General features: G+C 44.7%; 1 protein-coding gene across 4 annotated transcripts in view; it reads left to right on the forward strand.

Annotated features, from left to right (window-relative positions):
• The first annotated feature begins 416 nt into the window (after window positions 1-416).
• The window catches only part of il1rapl2 (interleukin 1 receptor accessory protein-like 2), a 602,282-nt gene continuing 585,796 nt past the window's right edge, over window positions 417-16,902 (forward strand). For all 4 annotated transcript variants that reach the window (XM_028589415.1, XM_028589418.1, XM_028589417.1 and 1 more), the window contains exon 1: window positions 417-742. The gene's annotated coding sequence lies outside the window, so the exon portion shown is untranslated. The remainder of the gene's footprint in view (window positions 743-16,902) is intronic.

Consider the following 16,902-nt stretch of genomic DNA (forward strand, 5'->3'; position numbering starts at 1 on the left):
GCACTAACACTGCGTACCACCGCTGCATTAAAACCCCCTGTAGGAATATTACAGGGCACCACAGGGGGCAGAAAGTCTCATAAAATGCATTAAGAATGATTATAAAGCTCATAATTGCCACAAAAGTTTGACTGTAAAAAAAAAAAAATTAATATTTCATAAGGGATTACTAAAGCGCAAAGCGGGATTTCAGTTTGGAGATTGGAAGTTATTTTTGGCCGCGCCAAAGTAGAGCGACTCTTCCCCACCAGTGCCCGGACAGAGACCGAGACAGAGACAGACAGCCGAGGTCTACCTCCGTGTCTCTGTCTCACCCCCCACCCGGCCAGGGAAGAACGGAGTGGGATAGAGGGCGGAGGAGAGAGAAGAGAATGCGTAACTGCGGTTAATTGGAGCGGAGTAGACTTAGCCTTCAAACATCTTGGACAAGAAGAGAGACAGAGTGAGAGAGTGAGAGAGGAGGAGAGGGGGATTCTATTCTAAAGACTTTCCGCTTTTAGGCTGTACATCGCTTTGCGTTTTGGGAGAGAGGAGGAGAAGAAGAAAAAAAAAACGACCTCTATCCTTTCATCTGTCATTCGGAGAGCCGAGTTACCTTTGGTAACCTTTGGCTGGAGAAGACAAGCGCGAGGACAGAGCCAGAGGTGGGATTATTATTTCCTGTCAACCTTTACGACTGGTCGAGATTGTGTCGTCATCATCCTGGATTCTGGATTAGTTTCTCCAAAAATAAAAACGCCAGGTAAGAGGATGAGTTTACTTCAAGGGCTGCTGGTGTGCGTGTGTGTGAGTATGTGTGTGTGTGTGTGTGTGTCTGTGCGTGTGTGTGAGAGAGGAAGGCAGAGAGCCGCTGAGTTATGCGCTCGAATGTGTGCGCGCGCCTGCTCTGTCGGTGTATGTGAGAGGTGAGAGACCGAGTGGCGGATAGAGCGTTTTTACGCACGAGTGAGCAAGAGAGAGCATGTGTGTGTGTGTGTGTGTGTGTGTGTGTGTGTGCGTGTCCATGAATTAGCAAGAAGCTGGGAAATACAGCAGTGGTCCAAAACATTCTGAACACAAGTCTTGAACACTTTGATTCGACCATCTCTGTCCTCAAACTCCCCCCCTAAGGCCAATAGGCTGCTCATTATTCATTCATCAGGCTGCACGTGTGTGTAGGAAGTAACATGAGTGCGCTAAAAGCTGCGCATCATGGGTGAGAGGCATTCCCTCATGGGGGGATTGGCAGTGGGAGCGAGAAGCCAGAGATGCAATATGCAGAATAAACACATCAAAAGTCAGCTTGAATTTAAATGGGTATCATTTTTTTTTTGCCTTGATGACCTTTACACATGGACCTTTTATACTGTAAGCCCCCCCCACACACACACACACACACGCACACACACTCCTACATACAAAAGCAAGACACTTATACCTATACCATACACTAGAAGACTCTGAAAGTCTAAAAGTCTAAAACCATCTCACATCTTAAGACAATCTGTCATAATGCCACAGAGGTCCCAGACTATAAGATTTTACTACCAAGACTTAAAACTTACAATAATATCAAACACGTTTTGATTTTTGCCGGAACGTTGAGACGATGAAAAACACTGACCCGGACTGAGTTGTATGACCACCTTAACACCAGATAAGATTTTCAATCAGGAGAGACTTCGTTGCAGATATGCAAATATGTATTGTAGATGAGCATAACATGAAATGTACATGAAATGTACAAAGTCTTTGGGGATTAGACTCCATCATTAAAATATTTAAAGGGGTAGAGAAACAGACGTTGGGGCCCACTCAGTTATCCATCTACTGTCCAGTATGCCCTCCCATACACTCATCTGATTCATTATGTTCCATATATAACCATAACCCTTACATGAAAACATACCGTTTACAAAGAGTCAAGTGTCTATGTGTGTGCATGCGTACAAACTTAGACACACACTATACTTTTATAAAAAAAAAGAAAAGAAAAGAAAAAAGCAGTGCAAATATGCTTTAAAGAATTCCCTTCAGCCGGTTGGGGTGAAGCACCTTTGGGTGAAAGGGTGCCGTTTCGGTTCCACTGTATAATTTTCCCATTTGTTCAAGTCGTCCGCAAACAGAGACGCCGTTTGTCCGAGTGCTTTACAGCCCAGCAGGTGCTTTCTCTCCCCCTCTCTCCCTCTCTCCCTCCCTCCCTCCCTCTCTCATTTCTGTGAGTGTGAGTGGAGAAAGAGAGATTGTGTGTAGGAATGCAAGGACAACGACATAAAGTGTGTGTGTGTGTGTGTTTGTAGTGCAATGGTGTGTGTGTGTGTGTGTGTGTGTGTGTGTGTGTGTGTGTGTGTGTGTGAGAGCAGAGAGGAAGACAGAGCGGATGTGTGTCGTCTAATCGTGTATGTGTGTGCAACAATGCAACAGCAGGACACACACACACCCACACACCTACACACACGGGAGGGATGCGTGGGGTTTAATTATCTCGGCCGTTTAGCAACAAGGCGCGCATTAATCGTCAGAACGGAGGGAGACTCAGCACCCATCGGAGGCTGATGGGTGTGTGTGTGTGTGTGTGTGTTGATTTATATTGTGAAGCTGCTTTCGTATAGATCTGAGCAGAAGGTAGATGGACTGGTGGCAGAATGACTCCGTCACACTGACCAACACCGGCCATCTATTACCAGGATGGGGACGGAGGGGGGGATGGAGGGAGGGAGGGAGGGGTAGTTTACAGCTGGCATGCAGGGGTGGGAGAGGAAGAAAGGAAAGAGAGAAAGAGGGGGGGACAGGACACAGGAGAAGGCTAGTGGTGGAAGAAGTATTCAGACCCTTTACTTATGTTGAGGCAAGACACTGCAGGTGACTAGGCTAACATTTGGAACTAGTAGATATCACCATGAAACTTATCAGATATATGACTTACATCAAGACTAATTATTTTAGTTTTACAAATTTTCTCAAGTGTTTAAATGTGCAAATGATGCGTTATTAAAAATACACCCATTTGTATTCAATTCTAGAGCAGATTAGCCTTGATCTCTATTTTTTTCACCACTCGTTTTTTTCACTAAACAGGAAATACCACAGCCATTAAAAAAAAAAAGAATTGCCATGTTTTTGGACTTAATATTTCCTATAAATCAGGTAGTGAATGACACATGGTAAGTCCCTTTGGGGTGGACTTTGGGCTATTGACCTAATCATGCACAAAATAGATATACAACACTATAAAGGAAAGGGGAAAAACCCAAAAAGCATAATATGAGCACTTTAAAACTATTTGATGTATAAAAACCTGTACAGTGTAGGAAAGAAAAGAAAAGAAAAGAACAGTTTTAAAAGAATAAAAGACAGGAGGTTCAAGGTCAAATAAAATCAGGAGAGGCTCTTCGATAAAAGTATGTTTTAAGAAGGGACCTAAAAGAGATCACTGACTCAGCTGACCTAATATCCCATATTTAAGGAAAAGAAACTACATTTTAAAACTATTGGATCTGCCCAGAGCCAATTGTTAACGTTTGGTCGCTAGCGTTCGCCTTAGCCAACTCCTTCACCACTAACGGAGCGAGCTGGAAAATCAAACTGTTCCCGAACCCTGTGGGGGAGGAGGGCCACAACATCATGGCCACCAACAAAACTCAGCAAAGATTGTTCTCGCTCGGGCTTTAACTTCTGGATATTCGGCAGCCACAACGGACCGAATGGCTTCGCTCGCATCTTTCTCCGCCGCCATTACGGAACTACAACTCAAACTAGCGCACAACCTCAACGTCATCATCTCAGCCACTCCCTCTGTTCACTGATTGGACCGTTAACCGGAGAAAACCCGAAAATATACTGCTAACCCAGACGGCGTACTGAAGGAAAATGAAAATGGAGCGGAAGTACGTAGGAGGGCGCAGCCAGGCTACCCCCAACCAACCTCCCTACGCGGAATTTTGGCTTTTCATACTACTCGCTACTCTTAATACTACGTCATCTTATATCGCCACAGTTGAGCTGCTGCTCTGCCCGACGTGGTCCATACAGACGCTCAAGGTTGATTTTTGCGTCGGTATCTGACGCTGAGAGCCACTGACCCAGCGTCAGTATCTGACGAGTTGGGAGTGAGAACACATACCTCAGCGTTCAACCCGGAAAGGGCAGCAAAACGGCGCACACCGTTTTCTCTTCAAGTAGCTACTTGATTAAATATACTAACCTTACTAAGTTACTTTCTTCCGCCAGAGAAGACGATGACAGATGTAGACGGAGAGAAAGAAAAACGAGACGTGTATTCCCCGGAGGCAGGTAGAAAGAGAGTATATATGGACAGATGACAGAGGGGATAATAAAGGAGGAAGAAGAGAAGGAAATGAGGAGAGAGGATGAGCGTACAGGGCAGAGGGAGAAACGGCAGTTTTTCTCTATTATATAATTGCTCCTTGGTAAAACAAATCCATTTGGTCACCTGGTGCTCTTGTGATACGCTGAATCCTCGCTAAGACACAGAAATGAAGTAAACCAAATAAAAAAAATTTAAAAAATAAGAAGTTGTAGGAGTTTCTCCAAATGTCTGTGCAGGTGCACAGTTGGACAAAAAAAGATTTTCACCAATTATTCATGGCCACTTTACGTTAACGTTACGGTCCCTCAGTAGTGTAGTCTAATGTATTGTAGTGGGTATACTGTACTGTATATAAGTATATTGGCCTATATATATGGGCCAGAATCTGCCTTTGGGGGGGGGGGGAGGTCTGGGTGTCCTCCCCCAGGGTTATTTTGAGCGTCAAAGACTTCATTCCCTGCACTCGGATACACTTTTGTGCGCCAATTTACGATGGAAATACCTTTATATAGCCTATGCCAAGAAGAACAACACAGATGACAATTCAAAATATATCAAGAATATAATGGAAAGTATGTTGTTGCATGTCATTGGCCCTTTTTCAGAGGGTATCCTGGAGCTTTCTTAGTGGGTATACTGCGTATACCTGCGTATCACGTAGACTACACCACTGGAGTGTCTCGAACAACTCTTGACGAAGGTCCAGAGGGACCGAAACGTTAGTTCTCTTTAACGTTTTTCTAATACAGTAAATGGTGATGCTGCAGTGTGCAGGATTTTACTCTTTCTTCAAGTCTTTGTTGTCCAACGCACCTGCACAGAAAAATTGTTTGGATGTGTTCCCTTCAGCTCAAAATTAAGGCCGGTAATCATTTAAAAAAAAAATCAATAAATATCAATGGTTCTGCTTCACAACAGTTCCACTGCATGCATGATGATCAAACTAACGTTTCTGTCCCTCTGGACCTTCATCAAGAGCGTCTCGAAATGCTCTTGACGGAAGTCCAGAGGGACCGAAAAGTTTATATATTTTTTTCAGTTTTCCAAAAAATGGTGACGCTACAGCAAGAGCCGTGCGAAGGGGTTTTCTCTTTGTTTCAACTGCTCAGAGTAAAAAGGAGGGAGGAACTGAAAGAAAGAATGAGAATGGAGAGGCGGTAAGGAAGCTAGGGAGGGGAAAAAAATGGAGGATAAGGAGAAAAGGGGAAAGGTTAGAAGGAGGAGAGGAGGTTTAGTGAGTAAAGAACGGACGATAGATTTAGAGACACGGGGGGACAGGAGAGAAGAGGGAGGAGAGAGAGAGATCCATAAATTGCAGAAGGGATGACAAGGTGCAGAGAGGCGCTGGAAATATACGAGAGGGGAAGACCGGCTGAGAGGACAGCAGGATGAACGGGGGAGAGAGAGAAAAAGGGAGAGATAGAGGGAGGGTGCTTTTGAAGAGCTATAAGCTGCATTCCTGTAGATTTGAAATATTGTAGATTCAGCCTGTTTGCGCCAATTATTATCGCAGTGGTCTAGTTTATGGTATCTTGCTGTCAAATGAGAACTTCAGAAGCAAATACAAACCGTTTCCTCAACAGCAGTAAGGAAGCATTACTTTCAAGGCAAAGTGTTGCTTACTTGGTTTTTTTATATATATATCTTTTTTATTTTATCTCTATTGACCTGTTCTGTTCTGGAGCTTTGGCTCATGTCACACGATCTTCCTTGGCAGATTGAGTTTGCCCAGTGGAATTTTATTATTCAAATTTCCTTTTTTGTGTGGCTCAGACAAGATGGAAGACTTTCATGTCAGCTATGTGAACTCTATGTGTTAAAGAAGATCATGGTCATATGACCGAAAGCTCCAGAACAACTCAATCAGGAGAATCAGCCTCTGCTGAATTATTTTTATCCCCAAACAAAATGTCCCCCCCCCCCCCCTGATCAATGCTACTTCACTAATAGACCATATATAATATATCTATATATCTAAAATAGAAGTATTTCAAACTAAGTAAAGCCAGTCCCTCCAGAAAAACGCGATTATGCGATCGCATAATTCAATGCATAATCAGCCAAAGTCCGCATATTTATGCGGGGGCCGCATTTTTTCAAATACGCCGCACTTTTGCCGCATAAATTGCCGATTTCCGCACAAAAAATGCGGGGCTTGCATGATTTCCATAATCACTGCATTTTCGTTGCAAAAAAGTCACGTATAGCTTAGCAGAAAGTTGAAAAATGTTGCGTTTACTTCACACAAGAGCAGCCATTTCCCCTGTTGCCATGGGAACGTTATGAAGTGATGTAATTATGCGACGTGAACTTCATCGAAAAGCAGGATGTTGGTGAATCACTATTTTTTTCTCTTTTTCATCAAACTGCAGTTTTTGCAAGTTCCCAAAATTTCATCGCATAAAATTGCATAAATATCCCACATATTCCATCGCATTTTTTTAGAAAACGTGCCGCATAATCAAGGATTTTTGCCCAAAACAATCACAAAAAAACTTTTTCTGGCATTTTCTGGAAGGACTGTAGAGCGCTGTACCTTTAGTGCCACAGAACGATAAAATCTGAGCGTCAGTTGCTGGTTGTTTTTAGCTCCTAAAGAGCTCCAGGACGCCAGCTACCAGCGGCCGTTGTTTAGCCGCCGATAGGTGACTGTGAGCCGGGTGCAGGCACCGCCAGATGACGGTCCTTTTTAGGGGCCGTGGTAGTGGAGTTTAGCTAGAAAAAGTGATGTGGCGATGACAGTTAAGTTTAGGCACCAAAACGACTAGTTAAGTTCTATGAAGTGTTTTGGCATGGCAGGCCGAGTGGCACCATAGGGTTAGGGTTAGTACTAATACCATAGTATTGGAAGGGGGATTTCATTCTTGCATTTTTCATTTTGTTGTCCATCCATCCATCTTTGTCCGCTTATCCGGTATCGGGTTGCGGGGGGAGCAGCTCCAGTAGGGGACCCCAAACTTCCCTTTCCCAAGCAACATTAACCAGCTCCGACTGGGGGATCCCGAGGCGTTCCCAGGCCAGGTTGGAGCTATAATCCCTCCACCTAGTCCCGGGTCTTCCCCGAGGCCTCCTCCCAGCTGGACATGCCTGGAACACCTCCCTAGGGAGGCGCCCAGGGGGCATCCTTACCAGATGCCCGAACCACCTCAACTGGCTCCTTTCGACGCAAAGGAGCAGCGGCTCTACTCCGAGCTCCTCACGGATGACTGAGCTTCTCACCCTATCTCTAAGGGAGACGCCAGCCTGGCCGATGATGCCATCAGGACCACATCATCTGCAAAGAGCAGCGATGAGATCCCCAGCCCACCGAACTGCAACCCCTCTCCACCCCGACTACACCTTGATATCCTGTCCATAAATGTTACAAACAGGATTGGTGACAAAGCGCAGCCCTGGCGGAGGCCAACCCTCACCTGAAACGAGTCCAACTTACTGCCGAGAACCCGGACACAGCTCTCGCTTTGGTTGTACAGAGATTGGATGGCCCTGAGAAGAGACCCCCTCACCCCATACTCCCGCAGAACCTCCCACAGTATCTCCCGCGGGACCCGGTCATACGCCTTTTCCAGATCCACAAAACACATGTAGACCGGTTGGGCATACTCCTAGGCTCCCATCAGGATCCCTGCGAGAGTAAAGATCTGGTCCGTTGTTCCACAACCAGGACGGAATCCGCATTGTTCCTCCTCAACCCAAGGTTCGACTATCGGCCGAACCCTCCTTTCCAGCACCTTGGAGTAGACTTTACCAGGGAGGCTGAGAAGTGTGATACCCCTGTAATTGGCACACACCCTCTGGTCCCCCTTTTTAAAAAGGGGAACCACCACCCCGGTCTGCCACTCCTTTGGCACCGTTCCAGACTTCCACACAATGTTGAAGAGGCGTGTCAACCAGGACAGCCCCTCCACACCCAGAGTCTTGAGCATTTCTGGACGGATCTCATCAATCCCTGGGGCTTTGCCACTGTGGAGTTGTTTGACTACATCAATGACCTCCGCCTGGGAAATTGACAATGATCCCCCATCATCCTCCAGCTCTGCCTCTAACATAGAGGGCGTATTAGTCAGAGTCAGGAGTTCCTCAAAGTGCTCCTTCCACCGCCCTATTACCTCCTCAGTTGAGGTCAACAGTGTTCCATCCTTACTGTACACAGCTTGGATGGTTCCCCGCTTCCCCCTCCTGAGGTGGCGAACAGTTTTCCAGAAGCACCTTGGTGCCGACCAAAAGTCCTTCTCCATGTCTTCTCCAAACTTCTCCCACACCCGCTGCTTTGCCTCTTTTTACGGCAGAGGCTGCCGCCCTTCGGGCCCATCGGTACCCTGCAACCGCCTCCAGAGTCCTGATAACATATCCCGGAAAGACTCCTTCTTCAGTCGGACGGCTTCCCTGACCAACGTTGTCCACCACGGTGTTCGTGGGTTACCGCCCCTTGAGGCACCTAAGACCCTAAGACCACAGCTCCTAGCCGCAGCTTCAGCAAGGGAAACTTTGAACATTGTCCACTCGGGTTCAATGCCCCCAGAATCCACAGGGATGCACGAAAAGCTCCGCCGGAGGTGTGAGTTGAAAGTCTGTCGGACAGGGGCCTCCTCCAGACGTTCCGAATTTACCCGCACTACCCTTTTGGGCTTACCAGGTCTGTCCAGAGTCTTCCCCCACCCCCTGACCCAACTCACCACCAGATGGTGATCAGTTGACAGCTCCGCCCCTCTCTTCACCCGAGTGTCCAAAACACTCGGCCTCAGATCAGATGAAACGATTATAAAATCGATCATTGACCTTTGGCCTAGGGTGCCCTGGTACCAAGTACACTTATGAGCATCCCTATGTTCGAACATGGTGTTTGTTATAGACAATCCATGACTAGCACAGAAGTCCAACAACAAACAACCACTCTGGTTTAGATCAGGGAGGCCGTTCCTCCCAATCACACCTCTCCATGTGTCTCCATCATTGCCCACGTGCGCGTTGAAGTCCCCCAGTAGAACAATGGAGTCCCCCACTGGAGCCCCATGCAGGACTCCAGTCAAGGTCTCCAAGAAGGCCAAGAAGAAGGCTTCCTCCGGGCAGGGTTACTCCATCTCTACCTTGTTTATTCATTGGGGTTCTTGAACCATTCTTTGTCTGGTCCCTCACCTGAGACCACTTTGCCTTGGGAGACCCTACCAGGAGCACACAGCTCCAGACAACACAGCCCTCAGGTTCACAGAGACACACAAACCTCTCCACCACGATAAGGTGATGGTTCACGGAGAGGTTCATTTTGTTGTGCATGATAAAAATCATCCCCCACCCCCGGGCTTTTTTTCACAAATAGCACCCTGCCGATAGTCGATGGGTTCCAAGGTTGATCTTTATTTGTGTAGCACTTTTCATACAGGTTTGTGCAATTCAAAGTGCTTTACAGATGACTGGCAACTACTATATGGTACTTTTGCAGCAGCCGTGCAGCAGTCGCGTCGTAACCATGGTAACCATCATTTGATCAACATGGCATAATGACTTCGCGTAAACATACACGCCACTTTCCTAAAGCCAAATGGCGTGTTATCTGGACGCATTTTGAACCTCAGCACACCCAATTTTGCATTTACTGTGAGGTTTGTCTTTGGAATCGATAGCTGACATTTACTCATATGCCTATGTTTCATGTCCATAAAGACAAAGCTAAAATCTTTTAATTGTGAAACCTAAAATGTGTGCTAACCAGCTGTCTCTGCTTCTTTAAACCGAGTTTCTTTGGAGTTCTGTGGTTCTCTGAGGCTCTGATTCAATGACTTCTGTTTTACGTAGAAGCATCTGATCAGTCGCATGGCGGCTGGTACATGGTGATACTATTATGACGTGTGTTGCAAAATTTCAAAGCGCAATTTTGATCAAAGTGATGCCATACATTGTAGGAATCCTTACACTTCCGTGAGACTCTCGGATAATTTAATGTTGCACATGCTGAAATGATCAAAGAGTCTTTATTTTTGTGTCGTACGTAAGAACTTGCTGATGGCATTTTTGGCAAGTGGCAGAAATACATTTAGCCTGGTGGTTAATTGCATATTGAATATCTGAAAAACTGAAATACTTTATTCATTTAATTGAAAATGACAGGAAGTAGCAAGGCCATGCAAGTGAAGCCTAATTATTATTTTTTTAAGTTGTGTGAAATGAAAGCATTTCAATGAGTGATCTTCAGAGGTTCTGGTAGGCGGATTTTGTTATCTTTGTACAGAGCCAGATTAACTGTTTCCATTTTTCCAGTCTTTATGCTAAGCTAAGCTAACCATCTCCAGGCTCCGGAGAGTGGTATCATTCTTCTTCTCATACTTTCTCTTACTTTTGCAAGAAAAAGAATAACTTCCCAAAATGTCCTTTAACAAAATATACGACTAAGAAAGACAACCTCGCCTGTGGGTAGAGAAAATAGTCTAAATATAGTGTGATGAATTAGGGCTGGGCAATGTGGAGAAAATCAAATATGATATTTTTTACCAAATACCTCGATATCGATATTGCGACGATCTTGTAGGGTAGGCTATTGGGGCTTTCACAAAATATTTCCATAATGAGATCTTTGATAACTAATCATCAATAATGGATATATAATGACATAGTGGTTAAACGTAAATAATAAAGCAGCAGGAAAAGTAATCACTTTACTGAATTGCAGCCTTTAATAACAGGAAGAAAAAAAACACGTATGCCATATTACAAATCCAAAATCTAAGACATCTAGTTTCATATCATGATATCGATATAATATCGATATATTGCCCAGCCCTTTGATGATTAGAAAAAAAGTTGGATGGGATTTGGAAGATTAAAAAGGGAACAGTGCCTTACTACACTTTTCTAAAGCGGATCTCAGGAAATGTTAGTCAGTTCAACGCATTCTCACAAACGGATCCGTATGATATCGTACGAAAATGTATGCACACCAAAATATATGATATTCTACGAAATTAGCAGACCGCCGGCTGGTCACGTGACGCTGGCTGGCTACGAGCTCCATGACGCCGAGCGGCAGTTGCTAGTTGTTTCAGCCGCTACAGAGCTTTGCGACGCGGGCTACGGACCTCCGACATAGCTCGGTCGTATCAGCGGCAGTTAGTAGGTGTGTTTAGCCGAAAATGGGTGACTTTGAGCTGCCACTCGTTTCTGCGGAGATTACGGTTACATTTTTAGTCCACAAAATATGAGCATTTTGCCACGACGAAAGTTAAGATTAGGCACCAAAACGACTAGTTAAGATTGGGAAAAATATCGTGGTTTGGATTAAAACAATCCCAAGGAACATGCATTTCCTGGGTGAAAGTCTATAGTTTCCCCTGGGAAGGAAACTCGGCTCCCTGGCTTGAAAGTCCTGTGTTTTTAGACCCCCTCATCCACCCCGACCACCTCCCTACCCGGCCATTGGCTGTCAATGTGGTGCATACATAAAAAAAAACGATGAGTGCTTACAAATTACAAAGCAACTTTTCGTAGCAACTTTTCGTAGCTTTTTGAACAAACGGTTTATGAGAACATGCTGGTCAGTTAACATTTCTGGCCAATCTGCAAAACATATTATGCATGTTGGGTTTCAATGGTTCTACCTCTACTAACAGCCTAATACCGCTACTATTACTATAATGATTGTTATGGTGCCTCATCTGTAGTTCTCATCTGTGGAGGTCAGATTTTGCTCAATTAGTCCTGCAGCTGATAAGGGTTGAGTGATTCACTGTCTTGCTCATAGTCAGCAGGGTGGATGTCTGCTGACACAAGGGTTTGAACAAAGATCATCCAGTTGAAGGTTGGTGTACTCCATATGACGACCTCCAAGTGTGTGTTTGTGTGTGTTTTAGCTTCGACTTAGATCAACTAACCTCAACCACAAATGTAAAAAGTTCTTGTTATGACAGCCCGGTGTCATAACATTGGCAGTTTGTGTAAATGTGACGTTATTGTAATCTGTTGATACGTGTTCACGGAGACGTTTTTGTCGGTTTTTATGTGGCGGACAACACGAAAATGTGAAGTAATGTATTTCAATGGGAAACATATTTGTGGCCACAGCACGAAAATGGTAGGGAGTGATATAAAAAGCCGAAAATAAAATAACCTGACATTTACACGTAAAAATCGAGAAAAATAACGTGACATTTACACGTAAAAAACAAGAAAAACGTCTCCGTGAACACGAGAAAAATAACGTGACATTTACACGTAAAAAACAAGAAAAACGTCTCCGTGAACACGTATCAATAGATTAAGAATAACGTTGACATTTACACGAACTGCCGTGAGACCGGGTTGGTTATGATGTAGGTAGGGGCTGTGCAATTAATTGAATTTTGGTCACAATTCAGATTTTCGGCTCCTAACGATCACAAAGACAGTGTACACCTGGGCGCCTGGGTAGGGTAGATTGTGCGTAGAATTGATGGCGCAGAGTCCGGCGTAGACGCAGAGGGGTCTGCGTCTATGCCGGATCCTACGCCGTAGCCTTACGTGCGCCTCTCGAAAAATTTAACCACATCTTGCAGCAATGCACGTCGCTCGGCCTTGGCTTGGTAGCGTTGCATTTCCCCCCGCGACTCATTTCCTGGTTCTCCTTCTCCATAAACATCATGAAATCAAGGAGAGGGTTAACGTTTCCTGCTACAGATTTCCCACCGTGGTCAGAAAGAACAGGGGAGACACTTTCTGTCACTATGACTCTAGAGTCGGTACTCGCTCCGGAGCTAATCGCCGTCACTCTCTCATTTCTCCCTCTACCACACACTCTCCCCACACACACACACACACACACACACACACACACACACACACACACACACACACACACACACACACACACACACGCCGGCTCGATGCACACACCAGCGCACAAGTATAAACATCAGACCACTTACGTAGGCTACAGTGAGAGCTCTGCGTGGAGACTCCGCAGAACTGTAAAACAAGCTTAAGGGAAAGTCCAGTGATTGGCAACCTTTTTAATATGAAGTGCCATTTTAAAGTGTTCTTGTTAATCAGTGTGCCATATCAGCATTGAGCCCCCGTCATCTAAGCAGCAAGGATTAGCTAATCTTCGCAGAATGGGGATGGGGAAAAAGTCAATCAAACTACCGTAAATAGCAGGCTATGATCCTGCATGCCAACAGCTGTGAAAGAGGTCATTTGGCATGCAGATTGGAACATTTCCAAAAAATCTTGCACACTTTAGTGTGCCATTGGTTGAGCTCCCAGGTGCCAATGGTGGCACACGTGCCTGAGGTTGCTGACCCCTGGCCTAGTCTATATCCTTCGCGGAAATTCCGCCGGATGCGTGTCTTTTCCGTTTCCTTCTGCTTTCTTTGTGTTGGAATTTTAAACTGCGGTGGATTTATGAGGACTATGGTTAACTGCTCCTCAGATCTCTGCAGGGTAAATCCAGACAGCTAGCTAGACTATCTGTCCAATCTGAGTTTTCTCTCGCACAATTTTGATTGTTTTACAGAAATGCTATTAAATCAGAGCACGTTTTCCTCCCATCCCCGAATGCTATGTGGAGTAGTGTAATTATGTGTAATATGTCTCTCTACAGATACAAGGAGTGTAGACAGCTGTATGATAAGGGAATGTTTTATTCAGGACTTTCTCCTGTTGGAGGTCAGTGGGCCAGCCACACTTTAGCACAGTGATTCTCAACTGGTGGGTCCCCACTTTTGGGTCGCGGACACGTTGTGGGTGGGTCGTGGACAGCTGGTCAATAAATAAATAAATAATATTTAATGCACATCTGATTTAGGACTTATTTTGAAAAAAGTATTCTGACGCACATGCGTCAGAGCCGTGCAGCAGTCTAGCGCCGTAACCATGGTAACCATCATTTGATCATAATGGCATCATGACTTCGCGTAAACATACACGCCACTTTCCTAAAGCCAAATGGCGTGTTATCTGGACGCATTTTGAGCTATCCACGTGTATGTCTACCGTTGCGTCGCCACATTGCGTGTTATTGTGAGAACGTGACGTAGTATCGTGAGAACGACGTCACACACGTGTAAAAAAAAAAAAAAGGTTGGGTGACAAAAACATGCTTAGGAAAACAATAAATGGTTGGGTTTAGGAAAGAAACATTGGGGAAGGCTTAAAAAGTTTTTTTTAAAACACACAGGACGCGATCCCGGCTCTCCTGGGTAAAAATCCTGTGTTTTACCCATCTGCCACCCCAACCAACCTCACCTTACACTACTCGCTATGGTGACAATTCACTCGTAATGTAGGTCAATGGCGGGCGAATTGCGTTGATAAACACGCTAAAAAGCGATTATGCGTCTCGCTAACATGCCAAAATGGCATACAAATTGGCGTGTCATACATACGCCACTTTATGAGATCAGTCTGATTTGATTAACGTTAACACTTTAAGTTTGTGTTGATGTTCAGATTCAAGATGGCAAAGCGCAAATATGACCCGGAGTAGGCCTATTTAAAATGTTGATACATTACATTGAGGATAGAAAGAGACAGAAACCCCAATGTGGGATTTGTAAGTACTTGCACATGAGAGCTAGCTTGACGTCGTCACACTCAGATTCTAGTCAGAATAGGAGTCTGATACTGCTCCATTGGGCTGCAATTATGGGGCGTGTTTCAACCAAACCAGGAAAGAAAATGCCTCTGCACTCAATTGGATAGACCTACAACCAATCAGAGCAACGGAGTATGTGACGTTGCCGAATCCCGTAGGAAGGACGGCAAAAACATCTTTCCAATCGACAAATGCATTGAACGCTGTTCTCTGTTCCTCTTTTAAAATGAATGCGCTGTCGATATCCTCTATAACAGACTTGATGGTGGAATCTACACATCTCAATTCTCAAGCGGCAGCCATCTTTGTTGTAAACAAATTCAACCAAAGAGCGCTTGGGTTGAATTTGTTTACAACAAAGAAGGTCTGCCGTGGTCGATTACGTTACTGTTGATCATCTGTCCATCATCGTATAAAGCCCGCCTTGACAATTTGATTGGTCCGAACAGCTCTGTTTCGAGCATAGTTGCTCCACAACAGATTAAGTCCAAACCAAACTTCCCGACCTCAAATGTTGTGGCCGGGGCTAAGTTCGACTGGCATCCAGGCTACATGAGAGCATGAAACCATCCAAAAAAATTCTCTTTATGTAAAAAAAGGGCTATTTTAAAAAAATAAATTTGCTGGGTTTGACTTCTATAAAAGTGGGTATCGACTTAATGACCATGGGAAAATGACCAGTTGAGACCAGTTGAGAGCCCCTGCTTTAGCATACTTCCCAGAGAGAGAGAGAGAGATAGGCTGAACTAGGCTTTAGCATCTGTGTTTAGGCGACTGCAATATCTTAGTTTACCCTAAAAGTTCAGCTAAATGTAACACCTCCAGCATGAGTTTAAATACACCCACAGGAGGAGAGGAACTTCAGAGAGTTGGGGGGGCACTGCACAATGACACGCCCTCGTTAAACTGTACTGCCTGCTTAATTGCCTCCTCAATTGAGTGTTCATTGAATGCCTCTTGTGTAAGTCATCAGTAGTCTCCTGAAATGTGAAATGAGTTGTGCTGCTCTTGAGTTTTTCCCTAAATATCGTGATTTCAATATTGATCATTTGTTTCCATAATCGCTTTCCAGTATTAACACATACTTTCAGAGAGTGTCATTCAGTGGTCTACAGCTACAAAGTTTAATGTTTCTCCTGCCTGAAAGGAGACACCAGTGTCCCTCGCAGCATTACTCATCTGTCTAGATAGCAGCTATTAACTGTCCTTGTTGTGTAACTTAATGTGTAAGACATTCTGGTTGGGCCTCCTAGCGTGTCGTCACTTGACAAAAGAGGCAATATGCTTTAATGAGGCTGAATCCCAGAGTGAGACAACATTTGTCTTCTGTGTCCTGGATCGGAAAAGTTGAAGAAACCTTGGCAACGGAGCAATACCAAAGTATTGTATCTGCTGAGGGCCTTTTGGAGTTACATTTGTTCAGACGAAAAAACAAACACTGTCCTGCATTTAAACCCTGTCTGTCTAAAAAACCTTGTGCATGCCCAGTACCATGGCAATTTTGTTGTCACAGTGAATTTGGAATGTTTCCCATTGTGTGCAAATGGAAAGAGGTCTTCTGGGGTTAAACAGAGGTCTTGCATCCAACAACACACTAATTTACCATATATAATTATTAATTCCGATGTTTTTTTGACCGTGTGTGTGTGTGTGTGTGTGTGTTTGTGGGTTAGGTGTGGATGGTGATGGTGGGAGTGCAGGGGTGGGGCATTCAGAGGGGTATTCTGCACCCATCAAACAGAAACACACATCAGTAGTGATGGGTGCAGGGCCAGTCTTGTGCCTGTAAGGAACAAGACTGCACAGCATCAGCTAATCTGGACTCAACAGACCATGATAACGCACACACTGGGCAATAATATAAGAAGAGATTTCAAAGGATATGTCTTTCTTAAATTTTAATAATAAGAAATCACATTTTCAGTTCATAGGTAAACAAGTGAATACTGTTACACGCATAATGTGAAACTGTCCTTTCAAGAAAAACGGCAGTATTTCTCATTTAATCAAACAGCTGACAACAACCCGTGATTAG

Source organism: Perca flavescens, chromosome 10 (assembly GCF_004354835.1).
Source record: "Perca flavescens isolate YP-PL-M2 chromosome 10, PFLA_1.0, whole genome shotgun sequence".
Classification (NCBI taxonomy): Eukaryota; Metazoa; Chordata; class Actinopteri; order Perciformes; family Percidae; genus Perca; species Perca flavescens.